Source organism: Triturus cristatus, chromosome 9 (genome assembly GCF_964204655.1).
Source record: "Triturus cristatus chromosome 9, aTriCri1.1, whole genome shotgun sequence".
In the NCBI taxonomy this organism is placed as follows: domain Eukaryota; kingdom Metazoa; phylum Chordata; class Amphibia; order Caudata; family Salamandridae; genus Triturus; species Triturus cristatus.
Genome location: NC_140592.1, coordinates 725,732,671 through 725,755,170, shown reverse-complemented (window position 1 = coordinate 725,755,170; position 22,500 = coordinate 725,732,671).

Sequence of the window (22,500 nt, the reverse complement as noted above, 5' to 3'; positions counted from 1 at the left end):
ATACGTGACAGCATCATCATCGGGTTTTTCCCATGCTTCCTCCAACCCGGAGGTGAACCACTGGTCTTTCCAGTAGTGATCAGGGAAAAAAGGGATTCAAAAAATGTGAGGAGTGCTCAGGTGTTTGTGATAAGTTAAAAAATTCCTCTGACTACCTGTTTTCAATTTTATTCTATTAGGCGCAGGGAAATTTTTTTAAAAAAGACAATTAGTTGCAGAAAGGATGGGTAATGTGTCCGCTGCAGTTAAAAGTCTGAGTGATCGGTCGACATGTTTCAGCCCCTAGAGTGCCCAAGAGGGGTCGGGGGGCTTTCTTCAGGACCTCAGGTGAAGTGAAAGTGGATAATATCCAATATCTGTGGGAAGTTCCTAAGTTAATCGCTTGTGCTGACACTGATTTCCAGGAAATCAGTGTCAGCACAAGTCGTGACTGCACCAGAGCCGCGCAATATCGCTGCCTTTTCCGCCCCACGGAGTTCTAAATCGGACCCCCGAGGTATTAACCCTACTGAAGTCCAAGCGATTAACTTAGGAACTTCCCACAGATATTGGATATTATCCACTTTCACTTCACCTGAGGTCCTGAAGAAAGCCCCCCGACCCCTCTTGGGCACTCTAGGGGCTGAAACATATCGACCGATCACTCAGACTTTTAACTGCAGCGGACACATTACCCATCCTTTCTGCAACTAATTGTTTTTTTTTAAAAAATTTCCCTGCGCCTAATAGAATAAAATTGAAAACAGGTAGTCAGAGGAATTTTTTAACTTATCACAAACACCTGAGCACTCCTCACATTTTTTGAATCCCTTTTTTTCCCTGATCACTACTGGAACGACCAGTGGTTCACCTCCGGGTTGGAGGAAGCATGGGAAAAACCCGATGATGATGCTGTCACGTATCTAAACATCAAGGCGGACAACCAAGATATACCGCCCACGAACTAACTTACGTGATTGAGGGTTTTTTACCAATATCGGCAACCACTTTCCGAACCCTGGTGCCAGCAACAAGTGATCCATTCCTTTTTGATTATTATCACCTTCCCTACACAGTCTCGTCGCAGCTTATCTTTTGCTACTGCATCTAGGTGCATTTCCTGCAATAAAGCCACGTCTGCTCGTTTAGATTGCAGGGAATGCCAAGATTTTTTTCTGCTTTATCTAGTGCGTGAGACCGTGAACGTTCCATGTGACCGCTTGCAGCGAGTGCAGATCAGGGAGGCCGGCGCTGTGCAATGAGCGATGAGCCCTGCGGGGAACGGGTGCAATGTGTGGATGAAGCTGAGTGAGAGTGGGAGGGGAGCTTCGGTCTTCCCGAGGGATTACAAAACTGGCTGTGTAGAATTACGGGCAGGGGTGTATTTTAAAGAGAAGAGGAAAAAAGACCCGACAGTAGAGACCCAAGGAAGAAAGGATGGAAGAAAGAGAGAAAGAGAGGGGAGAAGAGAAGAGATAGAAAAAGAAAAAAAATAAGAGACTGAGAATAAGGAGAGGTAAAGGGGGGGTTTGGGGACCCTCTGGCACTTCCTTGACGGTTTGGATCTGGTAGGTCGATAGGGCTGCCGACGGGCGATAAGGGGTCCTGTAAATCAGAGTGTGCTGCAAAGGGGTCCCAGTCAGCGGGGGAGGCGCAGTGGAGAGGTGCTAGGTTATCACAATGAAGGTGCGTGGTATCGGATTGGAATGTGTTGTAAGGTGGAGGGGAGGGGTAGAGGGGCAGAAGTGGGAGGGTAGGGAAAGAACAGTGGGTCACCAGAAGTGGGGATTACCTTCTCGGCCCTTCGTGCACCGTGAGCGCTAACCTGTCCACCGCGGGTCCATACTCGGCAGAGCGCCGCTCCGAGGGAGTACCAGTCTCTCGTAGCGGGGTGGGCCGCTGCCATGAGGGGTATCACCATTGTCTATAGAGGAGGGGCTAGAGAAAGGAAAGCAAGCGATGGGCGGCACAGGATGGGGGGTGAGGATGTGCGATACCCTACTCACCGGAAGATGCTGCGTGGCTTCTGTATGTGGCGTCGCAGGGATGTAGGGGCTCGACATCCGCACAAAACTCTAACAGACATGAATATGTATATTGAGATGTATGATGATGTGGCTCCCTGAAACAGTGTCTGTGTCAGGTGTGGGACCGCTGTCGATATCCATGTGCAAAGGAGGGGGAGGCGAAACGGGCGCAATCAGTCGGGGCGGAGGTGAGCACAGGCATATGTAAATGTAAGCGGCACTACTAAACAACGCCATTATACAAACAGTGAAATCAACATTTGTTTTGGTGCAGTACAAAGAAACATCAATAAACTTCCATAACTCAGGTATACAGTGTGAGTGAGTGAGGTGGAATAGTGTAGCTCTCCAAGGCCTAAGGTACCCCACAATACAGTACGGTGTATAGGATACTCAGCTGTCCGTTGATCAGATATCTTCCCACTGTGCCGTCAGCCCCATACCCAACTGTAGTAGGGGTTATCAACCTGGGCCCTCCATCACGGGTCCGCCTTACCCCTGATCAGGTTCAATTGTTGGTTTCAAAGGCAAACGAGATTTTTTCCTTTGTAGTTTTTTAAATTTTTTTTAATTGATTTTCATATAGTCTCATACAGTTCACATATAAGGCATTGAGATATAAGGACAATGTGAAAAAACAAAGAAAAAACAGTGCTATCAAACAACTCGTGGCAATAAGGTACATACACAAAGGGTAGATTCCAGCTTTGGCAATGCGGTTGCAATTATCGTACCTCTCAAGCATTGACATTGAGGAGCAATCACACAGTCACAATTTCAGGGGTATCAGGATGTACAATCGTGCGTAGGTAGATCAACAGAGGCTCCCAGATATCATGCGGTCGGGAGGTCACCGGCAGTTCCTCCGCATATAACACTAAATTCTCTCTGCAATAGGTCAGATTTTTCCCTTTGTAGTTTGTGGGCAGAAGTGGCCGCAGCATGAAGCGCGGAAGTTGTGTCCTCATTTGTGTGTGCCATTCTGTCCTGGTCCCTGCCACGTTGCCATTTTCTCCATAGATCCGTCTCCTGCTCTCCGTTGACTGAGATGGGCCAGACGGTTGGGAAAGTTCTAAGTAACCAGTGTGCGTGTTCATGTCCTGACATGTTACATTGTCCAGAAACAGGCAGCGTTACTCTGGATCATAGAAATCCCTAGAATTGCCATCCTTGGTGATGCGGAATCTCACCGGTTCGAAGTGGCCATATGTAACGTTCAGCTGTCAGAGCTTGGGCCTGAAAGATAGAAAGGTTTTGTGGCGCTCATTTGTTTTTTTGGAGACTTTGGCGGCCATCCGGATGCTGTAGCCGTCCTGGGTGAACGATCCTTGGGCACGCGCTGCTGCTAGGATTTGCGTTGTCTGGTCCTGGCATAGAAAACAGGCAATAAGCGACAGTGGGAGCACGTTAAAGTCCTTGTGGAGCGGTCCTATGCGGTGGGCCCGTTGAATCTCCAGGGGTGGCTCAAAGGTGGCTCCAATAAGCTTCCCTTCAAAAACACAGTAGCATTAGGGCCCTTGACGGATTCCGGAAATCCAAAGAAGCAGACATTATCCCTGGGGCTGCAGTCCTCCAAGTTGACAAGCTTGCTGCGAAGGAAGAGGATTTCTTGATCCCTGTCCTGCATTGTGTTCAGCTGGCCCTCATCCACCGTCAGCCTCTGATCCAGTGCCTCCGCACGGGTGTGGAACCCAGCCAGGTCCGCCTGGATTGATTTGGCTTCATCAGCCAGTTTAGAAATATTAGAGTACATCCCTTCCAGGCTGCGACTGACTGAGGAGATCTCTTGAAGAATGCAGTCCATAGTTACTCCTGCTGCCGGTGGTCACTGGGGGGGGCTGTGGAGCTGCTGCCAGGCGGTCGTCAGCTTACGCGGCCATGGTGCGCGGTTGTTGTTTCATTGCCTCCGTCAATAAAAGCTGCCTGGAGGTCTTGCTTACTGGTTTTGCCGTGCTCATTTGTGCCACGATACTCTGCTTTGCCATCACCAACCTGAGGAGGGTGACGCAGTGAGGAGGCACCCACCCCCATCCACTGAAATATTCAGGTGCGCCTTAGGAGATCTCTTCGCCACATATGAGGAGCTTTGGTGCACCCTCCGCAGGCTCGTGTTTGAGAGAGGCCTGTAACCCTCTGCTAGTGTAACTATGTCTGTGGTATATATCCCTGGCCGGTGGGTGTGAGGGTTTCGGCCTCTGATGGGCCTAGGTGCTCAGCTTGGCATGTGCAGGCCGCTCATGACGCCCCATAGATCAGGGGTGAGAGGTTAGGCAGGGAGTGCGCTGTGCAGTAAGGGAAGCAAGTTGCGAGGTACGAACCCAGGTGCACACGCAAGCAAGTCCGGGGGCCCCTGAGAAGCCTCTGGTCCTCACCTTCCTGCCACCAGGACTCCGTCTCACCCTCCGTTCCCTCTTGTGTGGCACACCCTTCCCAGTTCAAGAGTGTGCTAATGTGTCCGCTGCAGTTAAAAGTCTGAGTGATCGGTCGACATGTTTCAGCCCCTAGAGTGCCCAAGAGGGGTCGGGGGGCTTTCTTCAGGACCTCAGGTGAAGTGAAAGTGGATAATATCCAATATCTGTGGGAAGTTCCTAAGTTAATCGCTTGTGCTGACACTGATTTCCAGGAAATCAGTGTCAGCACAAGTCGTGACTGCACCAGAGCCGCGCAATATCGCTGCCTTTTCCGCCCCACGGAGTTCTAAATCGGACCCCCGAGGTATTAACCCTACTGAAGTCCAAGCGATTAACTTAGGAACTTCCCACAGATATTGGATATTATCCACTTTCACTTCACCTGAGGTCCTGAAGAAAGCCCCCCGACCCCTCTTGGGCACTCTAGGGGCTGAAACATATCGACCGATCACTCAGACTTTTAACTGCAGCGGACACATTACCCATCCTTTCTGCAACTAATTGTTTTTTTTTAAAAAATTTCCCTGCGCCTAATAGAATAAAATTGAAAACAGGTAGTCAGAGGAATTTTTTAACTTATCACAAACACCTGAGCACTCCTCACATTTTTTGAATCCCTTTTTTTCCCTGATCACTACTGGAACGACCAGTGGTTCACCTCCGGGTTGGAGGAAGCATGGGAAAAACCCGATGATGATGCTGTCACGTATCTAAACATCAAGGCGGACAACCAAGATATACCGCCCACGAACTAACTTACGTGATTGAGGGTTTTTTACCAATATCGGCAACCACTTTCCGAACCCTGGTGCCAGCAACAAGTGATCCATTCCTTTTTGATTATTATCACCTTCCCTACACAGTCTCGTCGCAGCTTATCTTTTGCTACTGCATCTAGGTGCATTTCCTGCAATAAAGCCACGTCTGCTCGTTTAGATTGCAGGGAATGCCAAGATTTTTTTCTGCTTTATCTAGTGCGTGAGACCGTGAACGTTCCATGTGACCGCTTGCAGCGAGTGCAGATCAGGGAGGCCGGCGCTGTGCAATGAGCGATGAGCCCTGCGGGGAACGGGTGCAATGTGTGGATGAAGCTGAGTGAGAGTGGGAGGGGAGCTTCGGTCTTCCCGAGGGATTACAAAACTGGCTGTGTAGAATTACGGGCAGGGGTGTATTTTAAAGAGAAGAGGAAAAAAGACCCGACAGTAGAGACCCAAGGAAGAAAGGATGGAAGAAAGAGAGAAAGAGAGGGGAGAAGAGAAGAGATAGAAAAAGAAAAAAAATAAGAGACTGAGAATAAGGAGAGGTAAAGGGGGGGTTTGGGGACCCTCTGGCACTTCCTTGACGGTTTGGATCTGGTAGGTCGATAGGGCTGCCGACGGGCGATAAGGGGTCCTGTAAATCAGAGTGTGCTGCAAAGGGGTCCCAGTCAGCGGGGGAGGCGCAGTGGAGAGGTGCTAGGTTATCACAATGAAGGTGCGTGGTATCGGATTGGAATGTGTTGTAAGGTGGAGGGGAGGGGTAGAGGGGCAGAAGTGGGAGGGTAGGGAAAGAACAGTGGGTCACCAGAAGTGGGGATTACCTTCTCGGCCCTTCGTGCACCGTGAGCGCTAACCTGTCCACCGCGGGTCCATACTCGGCAGAGCGCCGCTCCGAGGGAGTACCAGTCTCTCGTAGCGGGGTGGGCCGCTGCCATGAGGGGTATCACCATTGTCTATAGAGGAGGGGCTAGAGAAAGGAAAGCAAGCGATGGGCGGCACAGGATGGGGGGTGAGGATGTGCGATACCCTACTCACCGGAAGATGCTGCGTGGCTTCTGTATGTGGCGTCGCAGGGATGTAGGGGCTCGACATCCGCACAAAACTCTAACAGACATGAATATGTATATTGAGATGTATGATGATGTGGCTCCCTGAAACAGTGTCTGTGTCAGGTGTGGGACCGCTGTCGATATCCATGTGCAAAGGAGGGGGAGGCGAAACGGGCGCAATCAGTCGGGGCGGAGGTGAGCACAGGCATATGTAAATGTAAGCGGCACTACTAAACAACGCCATTATACAAACAGTGAAATCAACATTTGTTTTGGTGCAGTACAAAGAAACATCAATAAACTTCCATAACTCAGGTATACAGTGTGAGTGAGTGAGGTGGAATAGTGTAGCTCTCCAAGGCCTAAGGTACCCCACAATACAGTACGGTGTATAGGATACTCAGCTGTCCGTTGATCAGATATCTTCCCACTGTGCCGTCAGCCCCATACCCAACTGTAGTAGGGGTTATCAACCTGGGCCCTCCATCACGGGTCCGCCTTACCCCTGATCAGGTTCAATTGTTGGTTTCAAAGGCAAACGAGATTTTTTCCTTTGTAGTTTTTTAAATTTTTTTTAATTGATTTTCATATAGTCTCATACAGTTCACATATAAGGCATTGAGATATAAGGACAATGTGAAAAAACAAAGAAAAAACAGTGCTATCAAACAACTCGTGGCAATAAGGTACATACACAAAGGGTAGATTCCAGCTTTGGCAATGCGGTTGCAATTATCGTACCTCTCAAGCATTGACATTGAGGAGCAATCACACAGTCACAATTTCAGGGGTATCAGGATGTACAATCGTGCGTAGGTAGATCAACAGAGGCTCCCAGATATCATGCGGTCGGGAGGTCACCGGCAGTTCCTCCGCATATAACACTAAATTCTCTCTGCAATAGGTCAGATTTTTCCCTTTGTAGTTTGTGGGCAGAAGTGGCCGCAGCATGAAGCGCGGAAGTTGTGTCCTCATTTGTGTGTGCCATTCTGTCCTGGTCCCTGCCACGTTGCCATTTTCTCCATAGATCCGTCTCCTGCTCTCCGTTGACTGAGATGGGCCAGACGGTTGGGAAAGTTCTAAGTAACCAGTGTGCGTGTTCATGTCCTGACATGTTACATTGTCCAGAAACAGGCAGCGTTACTCTGGATCATAGAAATCCCTAGAATTGCCATCCTTGGTGATGCGGAATCTCACCGGTTCGAAGTGGCCATATGTAACGTTCAGCTGTCAGAGCTTGGGCCTGAAAGATAGAAAGGTTTTGTGGCGCTCATTTGTTTTTTTGGAGACTTTGGCGGCCATCCGGATGCTGTAGCCGTCCTGGGTGAACGATCCTTGGGCACGCGCTGCTGCTAGGATTTGCGTTGTCTGGTCCTGGCATAGAAAACAGGCAATAAGCGACAGTGGGAGCACGTTAAAGTCCTTGTGGAGCGGTCCTATGCGGTGGGCCCGTTGAATCTCCAGGGGTGGCTCAAAGGTGGCTCCAATAAGCTTCCCTTCAAAAACACAGTAGCATTAGGGCCCTTGACGGATTCCGGAAATCCAAAGAAGCAGACATTATCCCTGGGGCTGCAGTCCTCCAAGTTGACAAGCTTGCTGCGAAGGAAGAGGATTTCTTGATCCCTGTCCTGCATTGTGTTCAGCTGGCCCTCATCCACCGTCAGCCTCTGATCCAGTGCCTCCGCACGGGTGTGGAACCCAGCCAGGTCCGCCTGGATTGATTTGGCTTCATCAGCCAGTTTAGAAATATTAGAGTACATCCCTTCCAGGCTGCGACTGACTGAGGAGATCTCTTGAAGAATGCAGTCCATAGTTACTCCTGCTGCCGGTGGTCACTGGGGGGGGCTGTGGAGCTGCTGCCAGGCGGTCGTCAGCTTACGCGGCCATGGTGCGCGGTTGTTGTTTCATTGCCTCCGTCAATAAAAGCTGCCTGGAGGTCTTGCTTACTGGTTTTGCCGTGCTCATTTGTGCCACGATACTCTGCTTTGCCATCACCAACCTGAGGAGGGTGACGCAGTGAGGAGGCACCCACCCCCATCCACTGAAATATTCAGGTGCGCCTTAGGAGATCTCTTCGCCACATATGAGGAGCTTTGGTGCACCCTCCGCAGGCTCGTGTTTGAGAGAGGCCTGTAACCCTCTGCTAGTGTAACTATGTCTGTGGTATATATCCCTGGCCGGTGGGTGTGAGGGTTTCGGCCTCTGATGGGCCTAGGTGCTCAGCTTGGCATGTGCAGGCCGCTCATGACGCCCCATAGATCAGGGGTGAGAGGTTAGGCAGGGAGTGCGCTGTGCAGTAAGGGAAGCAAGTTGCGAGGTACGAACCCAGGTGCACACGCAAGCAAGTCCGGGGGCCCCTGAGAAGCCTCTGGTCCTCACCTTCCTGCCACCAGGACTCCGTCTCACCCTCCGTTCCCTCTTGTGTGGCACACCCTTCCCAGTTCAAGAGTGTGCTCCTGCACCCCTGGGAAGCGGGCTTTCACTGGCCTTGCTCTTGTACACCCTCGTTGTGTTCTGGGCAGCTGAGTGGGTGAGCGGCGCTCACCTTCCACGCCGGGGAGGGAGGGGGGTAGTCTATATGGTGCACTAGTGCTTCGCCGGGTCCGGGGAAATAGGTCCCGCTTCAGGAGGGTGCTCCTGCACCTCAGGTAGGTGTTCCACCGCTGACCTCCTGCTTCCTCTGTCCCCCGCTGTGGAGAGTCCCTTGTGCCCATGCCAGATGGGGGCCGGGGGCTATGACGGACTCACTTTTGCTGGCAGTTGCGAGGGCTGGGCGGCTCGAAGTGTGAGTGGTGCTTATCCCTCACCCCGGGGGGAGGCTGTTCGTACAGTTAATGTAGGGCACTGCCGGGCTCAAGAAGCAGCCCTGAATGGATGGGATCCCGCTGCTGGTACAGGAGGTGGGGCCAGGCAGTCACTCGAGGCCGAGGCTTATGATACGCCTCCAGGCCAGAGAATCATCTGTCGATCCGCTGTCCTCCCAGCGCATCCCCCAGCCGTAACGATGTTACCGAAGCAATCCGAGAGTGCCCCCACATCTGCCGCTGACCGCGGCCCCCGCAGGGGGCCACTCGGCGGTCGGCGCCTTAGTGGCCCCGGGGCCCCGGTCACCCCTCCCCACTCCCTACCGTCGGCCGAGTCGCGCTGTGACTGCGGGCAGATCACTTAATCTCTCCGTGCCCGATTATGTATGTAAATACGGTGCTCATGAACTGCGCGCCTATACCTTTGGATCGAGTTCGCGCTGGGTTTGTGACGCTGGGTAAATCAATGAATATCGCCGTGCCCGAATATGTATGCGAGCTGCTGGACCTGGTATGCCCGGGTTCCCGGGGGTCGCGGACCTGGCGGCTCATGATCTCACTCCCATGCCCGAATATGTGTGTAAATATGTTACTCATGCACAGCGTTGCCATACCTTCGGGTCGAGTTCGCGCGATATAAAGGTGCTAATTACAGCAAGGGTCGCGCAGTCCGATCCTGACCACACGTGACCACGTGTCGCTCATCTCCAACCTTTTGCTTACAGCCTCGCCCTCCCAGGTGCATCAGTCCTTGGGCAGGGCGGACCAGTGTGGGGATAGTCCTAACGTAGAACTGTCATTGCCATGTTAGTAACAGTTAAACACGGGTCGCTGCCGACAGTCTAAAAGAGGTATGCTTAAGCCCGCAACTCGGCCCCGCCAACATGCTTATGTGGGCCGCCTTCAACGGTCACTGATATGGGGAACTCACACATATCTAACTGTAACCTAGACACCCGGCTCTCATTAAAACAGCTGATGAAATACGAACAACTATGGATAAGGGTGGAGCTGCAGTCTTGGTGCTGCTGGATCTCTCAGCAGCATTTGATACGGTGGACCACTCAATCCTAATTAACCGTATCTCAGCCATAGGGATCAAAGACAGAGCCAAGGCCTTACTAGCTTCCTTTCTAGCCAATCGATTACAACAAGTAAAATTGGGCAGTTTTCTCTCTCCTCCCTTTTCCCAACCATGAGGTGTCCCCCAGGGTTCTTCACTAAGCCCTACGTTGTTTAATCTTTATGTTGCAGACCTTGCTAGAATCATAAAAGCTCACGACCTGCGACTTTCATCTTATGCTGATGACACCCAGATTGTTATAGAAATATACGAAAATGGAAATTCAATCGCAAACAATTTTAAAAAAGGAATGTCCACCATCTGCACCTGGATGTCAAATAACTGTCTGAAACTAAACTCCGACAAAACTGAGGTGATAATTTTTGGTAAGTCATACCCCAGTTGGTCGACCTCCTGGTGGCCAGAGGAACTAGGCTCCCCCCCCGGTTCCGGTCACTAAGGTCAAAAACCTTGGAGTTTTATTTGATGATAAGTTATCATTCATGCCACACGCTAACTATATCACCTCGTCCTCATTCTACACCATCAGAATGATAAAGAAGCTTCTACCCTTTCTTCCTCCTAGCGCAGGAAAAACTCTTGTTAGTACCCTTGTCATGTCTAAAATAGACTATTGTAATGGACTACTTATTAATGCACAAGAAAAAGTCCTGCAAAAATTACAAATGGTACAGAATGCCGCAGCTAGGATTCTCTCAGGCACTCCCAAATTCAAGCCTATCTCAGGAGTCATACGACAGCTTCACTGGCTACCCATCAAAAGCAGGACTAAATTTAAGGCATTATGTATAGCCTATAAATCAATCCACGGCTCAGGCCCCGAATTCCTTAAGAAAAGCTTTTGCCTGTACAGACCCAGCAGGACTCTACGTTCTAGCTCTAATCAGCTGCTAATGGTTCCTAGAACCAAGAAAGCCACCTGGGGCGACAGGAGATTTGTCGTGGCAACATCCAAACTCTGGAACAAACTTCCGCTACATATCAAAAGTTCTCCTACATTATTATCTTTTCGGAAGAACATAAAAACATGGCTATTCCAATAATACTCTCCGTCTCTCCTGACTGTTGCGTTTAAGTTGTCCTATAGCGCCGAGACACCCCCGGGTAGTTGCGCGCTCAATAAATTGCTTAAATAAATAAATAAAGACATATCAGCCCACAGCATCGTAAAACGCTCAACTAAAGCCCATTGCAGCAGCGGGGCGGCATAGACACAACCCAACACCACCTGCTCCTCGTATATGGTACCCTCAATAAATACGTATCTCCCCTGAGGATCTGTCCATGTCTTAACATGTTTGCATGGGACCCTACGATGCAGCAAAATTGCGACTCCATGTGACCCCCTGGTAAACCCAGAATGAAACACTTGAATATAGCCATAGCGGAAGGAGACACAATGCCTTAGTACCCATTAAATGCGTCTCCTGAAGCATCAGGGCATCCGCTCGGTACCGTTTAGCTTGTTGGAGTGTGGCCCATCTCTTGACCTTATCCAAAGCCCCTCTAATATTCCAACTTACTATTCGAAGGTGGCGTCATGCCCTATCCGTAAGACTTGCCATCAAAGGGTCTCTGGACCTCGAAGTGTGGGACAGCCTTGAGCCAGTACGCAAATGAGAACCATGTGTGGCAAAAACATAGTGCAAACAGAAGACAAATATTCCCCAACATCCCCCCCCTTTACCTCAACTCAGCTGAAGTACCTGTTGCGGCAGAGGTGGCTTGCGGACCCCAATGGGGCCCCCCGCCCTCCCCCTCCAATGGATCCCCAATAACCTGCCCATAGTAAATGGACGTTCCCTTTAACTATTGCAATTCAAACAGAGGTAATAGCCCCTGCCCATGTTTCGTCGGTCAAGACATAGGACACAGACAGTCCCCCCATGCAATAACGTCCTGGCGCTGCTATGATGCCGAAGACCCTGCCGGGGCACCGATGTAGACCGAATAGGGTCACTGCAGGATATGGAGCGGTGTCTCGATCTCAACCTCCTGGAGCCTCAGATATTGGGTTTGGGTGGCCTGCGGACAACTTCACTGGACGAGGAATCAGACTCCAACCTGGGCGGTGTGCGGCGCCGGATCTTCACAGTTTAATCCGTCCAATTGAATACATCTTCTGGCAATTCAAAGAAGAGAGTACGGGGCTGATACACCACCCACAGTTTGGCTGGATACAGCAATGCGTAGGGAAGTTTCAGCTTACAGAGAGGGCCTTAGCTGCCATGAACGATTGTCATTTCTGCTGGACTCGTCTTGTATAGACCGGGAATATGAAGATGCAAGTGTTTTCGTAGAACAGAGGTTCCTTGATTCTAGCATTTTTTAAGATTGCATTCCTGTCATGGTAATTCAAAATCTTGGCAGTGACAGGCCTCGGTCTGGCACCCAGGGGCGGTTTCTGCATCAGGGCCCTATGTGCCCTTTCAATGACAAAACAAGAGACAGCGACTCCGGAGGGAGCCAGCTCACCATCCACCCAGTGAGGAACTGTTCCATGTCCCCCCCTTCGCATCCTTCAGGGAAACCAACAAAGCAGAGGTTGTTTCTCCTGGCCCTGCCCTCCGCCTCCTCCAGCCCCGAGGCCAGGCCTCTGGTGATCGACTCCAGTGATGTGACCTTTTTCTGCAATGTGGCTACTCCCGAGACTCTGGTTTCGGCCTCAGTAATGCGCTCCACCGCAATTCGGAGATCTTGCCTCAGAAGCGTAACGTCAGAGCCCACCTCTCCAATCTTTGTTTCCAGTACAGCCCTAGACTGTGTGATGGCTGCCATGAGCGCGGCATTGTCTGGGATACCCCCTTGTGCCCCTCCCTGGTCTACAGCAGAGGCCCCCGATCCAGTGAAACGGTCCAACGTGCTCTGCTTGGCAGATCCTCCCACTAGTTTGTCTTTTGTCATGATGGCGTTCGGACGCATAACTTCTGAGATGACGGTTCTGCAGCCCCCTAGCCAGGCCTCCAGCTCAAATCGCCGTGACTCTATACGCCACCCGCTGATCTTCACTCACGCTGTCTCAACCGATAATATCCGTTGCAGCTTCAGGCCTCTTGTGGTGCAGGACGCGGGTGGAAACCTCCTGCCTACAAGCCGAACCGGGCTCTAGCCCGGCCGCTTACGCGGACAGCCGTGTATCCCCCCCTCCCTAATGGGCGTCTCTCCATTCCCGCAACCACCTGCCCTCCGGGCCGGCCACCAGCAATCGATTGTGTCCACCGTCGGTCCTCACCTGCTTCCAGGCAATCTGACGTCGCTGCGCATGGCGCCCCTGCCGCCGCTCCAAGGCCTCTGCTGCCACTGTTAGACCGCTGCTACGGTCCGCCCACAAGGCCTCCCGGTCGCACCTCGAAACTGCTGCTGCAAACGCCTCGGTTCCGGCTCCTCTCTGGGTCAGGTCACCACCACTCGGGTCCCAACCACCGCAGGGGGCTTTGCCAAAGAATTAATCTAAAGAAACAGGATATTAAAGGATGTTAGCTGTGGGCTGAGCGGAGCTCGTCTAACTCGCGTCCACCATGCTGGTTCGCTAGGCCACGCCCCCTCTAATAAACATGATGTTCAGGTCATATACATTGGACAGTTGTGTTCATAGATCTGTTAATATGGCAATCAAATCCTCTATAAAGGTTCCTTTGTTGGATGGATGTCCGTAGCAGAGGTAGCCGCTGAACTTGAGGCTAGATGGGATCTAGTAAGAAGGGCTCCTTTTGTATCTTCAACTGTTCCATCCTATTGATTTATCTGATGCACTTAAAAACTGTAGCTAGGCAGCCTCCTTTCTTTCCCTGTCATCTGTGTCTAATGACTCAATATCTAAAGGTATAACTTCATACAGTACTGAAGCCAGGTTTGGTTCTTTATCCGTCAGGTGGTTACAAAAGTATTGGTTTTACCCTACTGTGTTTGTCAACAATTTAGATGTGGTCGGTATCTTTTGTTGAAAGGGGTGCATGTGTCCATGTTGTTGTTGGTCTCATCTATTGAGCTCCTTGTAGAGATATTATTATTGTTGGCTGAGATGTGTTCTTCACGTGTATGAGAAGACAAGGTAGTAGGAAGTGCAGCTGAAGTGATGGTATTGTGTTTGTCGTATACATCTCCATCGCTGTCCTGCTCAAGTAGGCTTATTGAAGATATGATGGGCTTTTTTTGGAAAGTGAATAAGACTTAGACTGTGTTCGTGAAAATGGAGGTGGTGTAAGTTTATGTTTTGTTAAAAATGAGTTGCGGTCTGTTGTGATACTGTGCACAGCATGCATATTTTACGTTTGGTGAAGTTTGGTCTTCTTTTTTGTTTGTTGAAGGTGAAAGGAATATGAATGAGGACTGATGAGGGAGTATAAAAGTTTAATTGTAGTGCTCTAAATTCAGTGATTGAAGAGAGTCGTGGATGGGTGCGTTTGTGAGGTGATGTGTTGTGCTAAGTGATTAATGTGTCAAATTAGGATAGGGGCTAAGAAAGGTATGGATGGGAAGGTATATGTTCTGGTGGTCTGGCTGGTTATGGTATCAATGTGGAAGGGGATTGTATTTCACAGGAAGTATGCGTTGTGTGTGTTTGTTAGTGAGAGGTTATGTATTGGGGTGAAGGATTGTGAAGAACTGAGATGGCTTTCCATTTCGCATTTCCAATAGGAGATGAGTTTGGCAAGTAGAAGGAGGGGTTAAATGAGTTGGGAAATAGATGTGAGATGAGGTATGATAGGGTGGGTTAGAAAGATATGGGGTATGTGATTATCTAGAGATGGGATAGCATGCTATGTAAGAAGTCAAATTGGTCTGAGAGGGGATGGGAAGAGATAGCAGGGGTGGGAGTAGAGTGAGGTACATTATGGTTGTAGGATGGATAGGGGAGGTAATAGGTGGTAGTCATATATGGAGGTGTCTATGATTAGGAAGTGAGTGGGATAGTCCATGTGGCTGATAGTAGTTAGCTGGGGTGGACGTGTGAACAGAGTATGGGTGTGAGGTTTTGTGTAAAACAGTGGGTAGAAAGATAGGATGAGAGGGTAGGATGAGTAAGAAGTGAGTACTGATACCTGTTTATTGAAATTCTAATGATATCCTCCAACTTACAATGCGAGACACTGGCTACATTTTTTATCAGCAAGGTGGAATGGATTTATAGCACATTCAGTCCAGAGAAGACTCCACCTGACATTCAAGAAAGTTTCCTCCAGGATGTTGTGACTCACTCCCTTCATGTCTTTCCGCCCATGTCTTCCAAAGACATGGAATCTCTGTCAGTGAAGGTAAAGTCAGGTTCTCCTGAGGATCCTTTGAAACCTTACCTCTTCAGAGAATTCCTTCACTGCCTCCTATCGGAGGGCTGGGAGCTGATCAATAGGTCACTACTATTGGCAACGATCCCTAAGTCCTGGAAACATGCTTAAGTAATTCCCTTGTTAAAAAATATGCCGCTAGACGCATCTCAGCCGAAAAACCTTTGCCCAATATCTCTGCTCCCGTATTTTGCAAAAATTATGGAGTTCTATGTCAACAATATTTTGACTCAATATCTAGAAGTAAATTCGATCCTAGATATTTCACAAAACGGTTTTCGCCACAGACACAGCACCGAATCTGCACTACTTGCGGTTACGGAGCAATTACGGTCCACCTTGGATGAGGGACGAACCTCGGCTCTTATCCTGCTGGATCTGAGCCCAGCCTTTGACACAGTCTCCCATAAGATCCTGCTGCGTTGGCTGGAGGAGATCAGTGTTAAGGGCAAGGCCCTCGCCTGGCTCTTGTCCTTCTTGGCTGATCGGTCTTTCCAGGTCTCTGCTCCTCCGTTTACCTCGTGTGCTCAACCTTGTAGAAGTGGGCCTCAGCTAGGCCTACCAGTGCAAGGGGTTCGCCCTTCTCTGCACAGAGTCCTCAGACCAATAGGAAGAAGTTGGCACAGAAACTGGAATAGAAAATACAAAGTTTAATAAACCTCATGAGGTGGAACTACATTCACACAGCACCCTTCGGTATTGAATGAAGTAGCACACCAAACAGAAGGAGCATGTTCCTTTTATACCCACACAGGGTCTTAAAAGAGGGCGGTACAAGTACAGGTGAAGGTTTTATGTACATATACGGTCATATAGAAATGCACAGTCGACAAGTAGGAGGAGTTAACAGTTTGCCAATGCTAGTAAACACATCCTGACAGTTACATACTACTAACAGCTGCAAGGACAGCTGAAAACTCACTGGGCATGTGCAAAGGTGGAAGATGCTAAATATAGTTCGTTTCTAGGCAGATTGCAAGAGCAGTCAACACTGAGGGAGGACAAAGCACATGGTGAGCACGTGGCAGCACATGGCAAACAAAATGGCTGCCAGAAATACAAAATGGATTCCACAAAATGGACAAGATAGCCTCTAAATACAAGATGGATTCCGCTAATGCTAATCCAATCGCTGCCAATTTACAACAACCTCTCCGGTGTGGTGTGCCTCAGGGATCGGCCCTAAGCCCCACTCTATTTAATATTTACATACGTCCCCTGGTCCTTATGGCCAAAACTCGAAACATTGCCCGGGTATCATATGCTGATGATACCCAATTGGTGTTCACCTTCTCCAGCAATCCCAACCAGGACCAGGTGAAATTCCAAGAAGACCTTATTGCCATCTCTGAATGGATATCGAACAACTATTTACAACTAAATTCCACCAAGTCAGAGGGGCTTTTGGTAGGCCGGGACACCAATCTGTGGGGCAGTCAATGGTGACCCGTGGCCCTTGGAACCCCCCCGCACCCCAAATCTGTGGTCAAGAACCTGGGAGTTCTGGTGGATAGTGCCCTTTCATTTTGGACTTCTACGCAGCCTGAAGCCCATCCTGGGACTTTTTGATGCACCTACTCGACAGATGATTGTCCAATCCACTGTGTTGTCAAGGTTAGATTTCTGTAATGGGTTAATAAATCTGTGACTAAAAGACTTCAATGGGCACAGAATGCAGCTGCCTGCGCGCTCTTTGCATTACCTAAGTACTGCCATGCCTCAGACCTTCTTCACCGGCTTCACTGGCTACCTATAGAGAAGAGAGCCTACTTTTAAGCCCTATGTATAACTCACAAGATCCTCTATGGCCTGGGACCCCAACTCTTGAGCGAGCTGCGCTCTATGTATGTCCCCGCCCAAGCCTTGCGCTCTGCGGATTTGCACCTGGCCCATGTACCGTGGGTGCGCAGGACAAGAGCAGCGGGCGCTCGTTCCGGGCTTTGGCATCTGCCCTCTAGAATTTCATCCCCCTGGATTTCTGTAGCACGCAGGACCAATGGAGCTTTAGGAAAATGATCAAGGCGTGACTATTCTTCAGTTACTAGCTCCCCTGTTCTCTCTGCTTCTGCTAGCTTTGGTGCTTGGACGCCTTGATGCAGGGGCAGCCATGCGCTTTATAAATCCGGATAACATAACATTAGAGCAGTTCTGTTCTGTTGTTGACGCTCTGTTGTGCCTATGCGAGTAGTCAGATGTCGGGATTTAGCCTATAAGTAATTATCATACCTTGTTGTTTAGATAGCTGTATGCTGGAGCATCTATTTCTGTTCACCTTTTGTGGATGGAATTTTGGACTGAATTTCTGGATCTAGGTCCTGTCTAGGCCCAAACAAGTAGCACCCTTAAGCTGGCACCCACTGCTGGACACCCTAGAGCCTCTATTAAAATAGGAGCCCCTGTGATCAGGTAATCTGAACCAATGGGAACTCTAAGCCAAAGAACCAATAGGAACACAAGCCCTTAGTCCACGAACCAATGGAAACCCTAGAATTAAGCCCAAGCACCAGTACAAACTCCTGGTCCAGCAACCACTAGAAACTGTAGCTATAAGCCCTGGAACCGATAGCGACCCTAAAACCAACAACCAATACAAACCATTGTGTCTAAGCCCTCAAACTAAACGGAACCCTGGCACCAACAAGCAATGACCACCAACCAACAGAAACTCTAACACCTAGAATAATGGAAGCCAGGACGTGGGAGCCTTGTAGAAAATAAAACCCTAACCATAATGGTTAGGTAACCTTGCCTATACCGGTAGGAGGGCTGAGAAAACCCTGTCCTCCTGAGATGGGCCCAGCACAGTTACTTGGCCTGCAGTTGGTGTGCGGCTGATCCTATTTTGTCTCTTTAGCAATAGACCACTCCAATACACTTTCCAGCTCCTAGGCTTTCCTGGGGAAAGTAAAGTCTAACAATACACTTTGAATGCTCTCATCCTCTTCAAAATCCTTCTCCTATTACACTGAAACCTACTGTTGTGCAAAGACAAACACATGCAGCACAGGCAAACAGATAGTTTAGGCCTATACAGCTAATCTAAACACCTTACATGTTTTGTGACAGTCTCAATTTCTGACACAAAACTAACACCCACACTTCTCATACAAATCCCACTACCTGATAACACAACATATGTTAATGGAAAAAGCCTGGGAAAGTCATGCTGTATGGACCCTGCATTCTCTACACCAGATGGAGAATGTTGGCTGGTCCTTGGATTACCTGTAACAGTGTGGTAATGTGTCCGCCTTGTAGGCAGTCCTGGCAGTACCACGCATAAGGCGTAAGACTAACGCATTTCAGAGTGGTGCTCCGTATCATCGCACTGAAATGCATTGTCAGGCCTATGCATAGTGTCTCAGCTGCCGCTAAAGCCCTGCCTAAAATTGTTATATGGAGGGTGGTATCAGGCAGCGCCCTGCCCATGACATGCACGCGCTGCTCCCTCAGGCTTGAGGCTAGCAGCCGAGCTAAGGCTGCTGGTAGGCTAACTGCTACAATGTATCATTCATTGTGATACCCACTGCGTGGCTCTCCAACAGCCTAACGTCACATTGAGGTAGCGCTCAATGACTACTACCGAGACAACCGTGCACAGTCAGGTAGGGTGATACCAGGGCCGTTTCTACCATTAGGCAAGACTAGGCGGCAGCCTAGGGCGGCAAAAGGGGGGGGAAGATTAATTTGAAAATCAAACTGCGAAAAAATTGACCAAATTAGGAGAAAAAAAGATTCAATTCTCGCCTAGGGCGGCAAAACACCTAGAAACGGCCCTGGGTGATACACTACAACAAGGCTGGCGCTAAGGGGGGGGGGGGCTGCGTCACTTCATGCAGCCGGACGGGGAGTTTGTTGTGGGAGGAAGGTGGCTGCTACTGGTTCGAGGGTGGTGTCACAATCATGGCGCTCACAGTGCTGCCGGCTGCTCGCAACAGCCCGGGCTGCCGTCTGCTCTCAGCTTTTACATAAAAAAACGTATGACCCCCGTGCCTCCACCAGCAGCAAATTCAATTATTGCCAAGGGAGACGTCTGAGAGTCAGTCACTGCTGCTAAAAAAACCTATTGTGCAACCTCCTTAATGCAAATTGCACTGAAAGGCACTGTGCCAGATCCAGGCAACCCACAGACTCCAGGTTCCTGATCGGCCCACCTGCTGCACACTGAAAATCCTATCCCAACCTAGCAACCTGAGCTGGGAGCGCAGCCATGAGCAGAGCACATATTACTCCAGTTTGCCTGGCATCCAGGTGAGCAAACAGGTAAGAGTACATATAAGTAAATTAAAAGAAATGTTAATGTAGCACATTCTCTTACTTTTGGCTGGCTGGAAAATGAACAGGAGGTGGAGAAGGAGGGAGACAACTTTAGTAAATGGTCACATAAACCTAAAGAAAGGACTTTCGTGTTAGATGCCTGTCTGGGGACGCGGTTGCCCTCACTGTTTAACAACTAGGACGAGGAGGACCGATGAAGGCGTAATGAGGGCCCAGAGTGAGAGTGACATGCTTGGATTGGAGTGAGAGTGACATGCTTGGATTGGAGTGAGAGTGACATGCTTGGATTGGAGTGAGAGTGACATGCTTGGATTGGAGTGAGAGTGACATGCTTGGTTACACCTGTTCTTTGTGCACACTCCAGCAGAATTGTTCAAACAACCCTGGTTGTACAATGTACTTTTTCCAGACTATAACAGATGTTTGCTTCTCATCACTTAGAACCTATTCAGTACCAATCTCCTGATGAACATCATGCAATGCTTAAAACAATGTAGCATAATTGATTGCGTGATTAACTGTCGTCTTTTGCTGAATGTGTTTGAACCTAGTTTTATACAATGGAAAAATGGTATAAAGGTATCAATACTAAACAGTTTTATGAGTAGAGCACATGTAATTACCCTCTCAAAAAAAGTTAATATTCATAGTGAATATATCAAAATCAGTTTATAACACACACAGGCAATGGCGCCTATTCAAGGAGAAACAAATGACATATATCACAATATATATTACATTACAATGAAAAACAAACATAAAACAAATGACAATAACCCTAAAGATATTATTCACACTAGTGTCCCCCTTATACTTCTAGGCGAACCACTTAGAGGTAGTCAAAAGTGAAACACTAAAAGGCTTATATACAAATTGGCCGAGCTCTAGAGTAACACAACATAATTCCAAGAATCACTATCAGTCCAGTAACTCCTCCTTCAAAGTGTCAACGTGACCACGTTTCAGCCTTTTCTTCTTAGGCCTCTTCAGGACAGGGGTTATACAATAATATTCTGAAAGATCGAGGGCGCAAAATCTCTCACTCTGAAAAAATTGCATCGACCCAGGTGCAATACCTCCCTATCAATAGGTGGGCACACCCACTTCAGGTATTTCTTTTGTGCATATCCATCAGCAAGAATCCCAATTTAAACGGAATGTATGCTTGAAAAATCAGCTCGCAATCTCTCACTTCACTGGAGTTCTCCGCGGCCACCCAAGTGCGAATGTGTTTAAAAACCAGCATTATGATGGTGCTTTTCAACAGTTTTAAGATCTTCTTAGAGTTTCTCGTTGCTCAAATGGGTGTAATTTCTGATATTTATATGTTTCCCTTGTCTTCATTGCTTGATTTTGCTCGCGAGAAAGTGTCACTCCTAGTCTGAAATTATGAAAATGTCACATATAGCAATATGAAACCTTGGCAGCTATGTGTAGGCTAATAATACATTTGGGCACTCATTTTGAATGCTTCCATGACTGGTGCGACAATTATCACACCTGATAAAATCAGACATCAATGTGTTCGGAACTAACCAGGAGTGATAATTATCAGCCATTACAAGTTTTGCCCTCACATGACATGCAGATTATGTTGCTTTACCACACCCAACTCCACTTTGTCGGCATTTACTGGCCATTTTTCTTCTAAATTGTGGCAAGTTTGCCCAGTGGATTTACAGAAAGGTGCAGTCATAGCACAAAGAATAGCAGACTTTACCATATCATAATGAATGAGAAAGTGAGGGAAACATTTGGCCTGCGAAGCCCAAAGCAGGTGGGTACAACTTAAGTCTACGATGGGGAAAACCCAAAGGGATTCATCAAAAAAGCCTAGATTACGAACCATCTGAACAAGAGGAGGATGGAGCCCACACAAAGGTGGTCCAAACAGGCTGCGTGGGAGCTAGGAAAAGAAGTCCAGCATTCCCGAAGGTACATTTTAGAGTGTTGACTTCCAGGTTGCAATCTCTGGCATGCAATATAGGGAGCATGAACTGGCGTCATCCTAATTTCCATCTCAGGTAAGCATAAATTTAAAGCCACAGATTTCATCAAGATAGGCAAAGACAGTAAATTAAGGTTAAAATGAATGGGGCTCCAGGGATACTTCTTATGAGTTTTTGCTGTGTAGGCTGAACCACTAGTATACATCTCACACAAGACAAAGCCCTTGCACCACAGCACAATGCTTAACATCGTTCTAAGACAGCATTTTTAGCAGGAGTGTAGCCAATGACGTCATCGGCGTGCTACTCATTACAAATGTGGTGCTGCACAAGTATTATTCCGGTCACAACGTGCAGACTATGCCCGCTCAGCACTGCTTCAGTGTTACAAAATCTGGGTCATTGTGTGGTCTTCGCCAATTAACCTATTTGGTCTCCGTTTGGGAAGGCAGGAAAGTGGGCTAAATTCAGCTACTTTTAAATCAAAAAGAAAATATAGCATTTACATTTATATTATAAATTGCATACTATACGTTTCCAGGAGATTCGTTAGAACATTCCAAATGCATGCGCTCAAGCAAAGTTATTGGTCCAAGCCATGCTTGATGTTCTTATAATGAAAAGATGAAAAGATCAGATGTCAATTTATGAGCCGTTTGCTTCGCTTCGGAAGTGACCCGTTGCTCGTTTTCTATGCTTCCTGCATAGGTTAGAGGCTAAAGAGCGCCTTGAGGCAGGTCCTTCTGCAGAACTCGACTAAACTATCTATTCAGTCGCCCAATTATTATGCTTCAAAGGTTTATGTATCAGAGATGGGAGCAGTAGCCTTGATGCTGCCAGGAAAGGGTCCTCGGGGACACACGTGACCTTGAACTC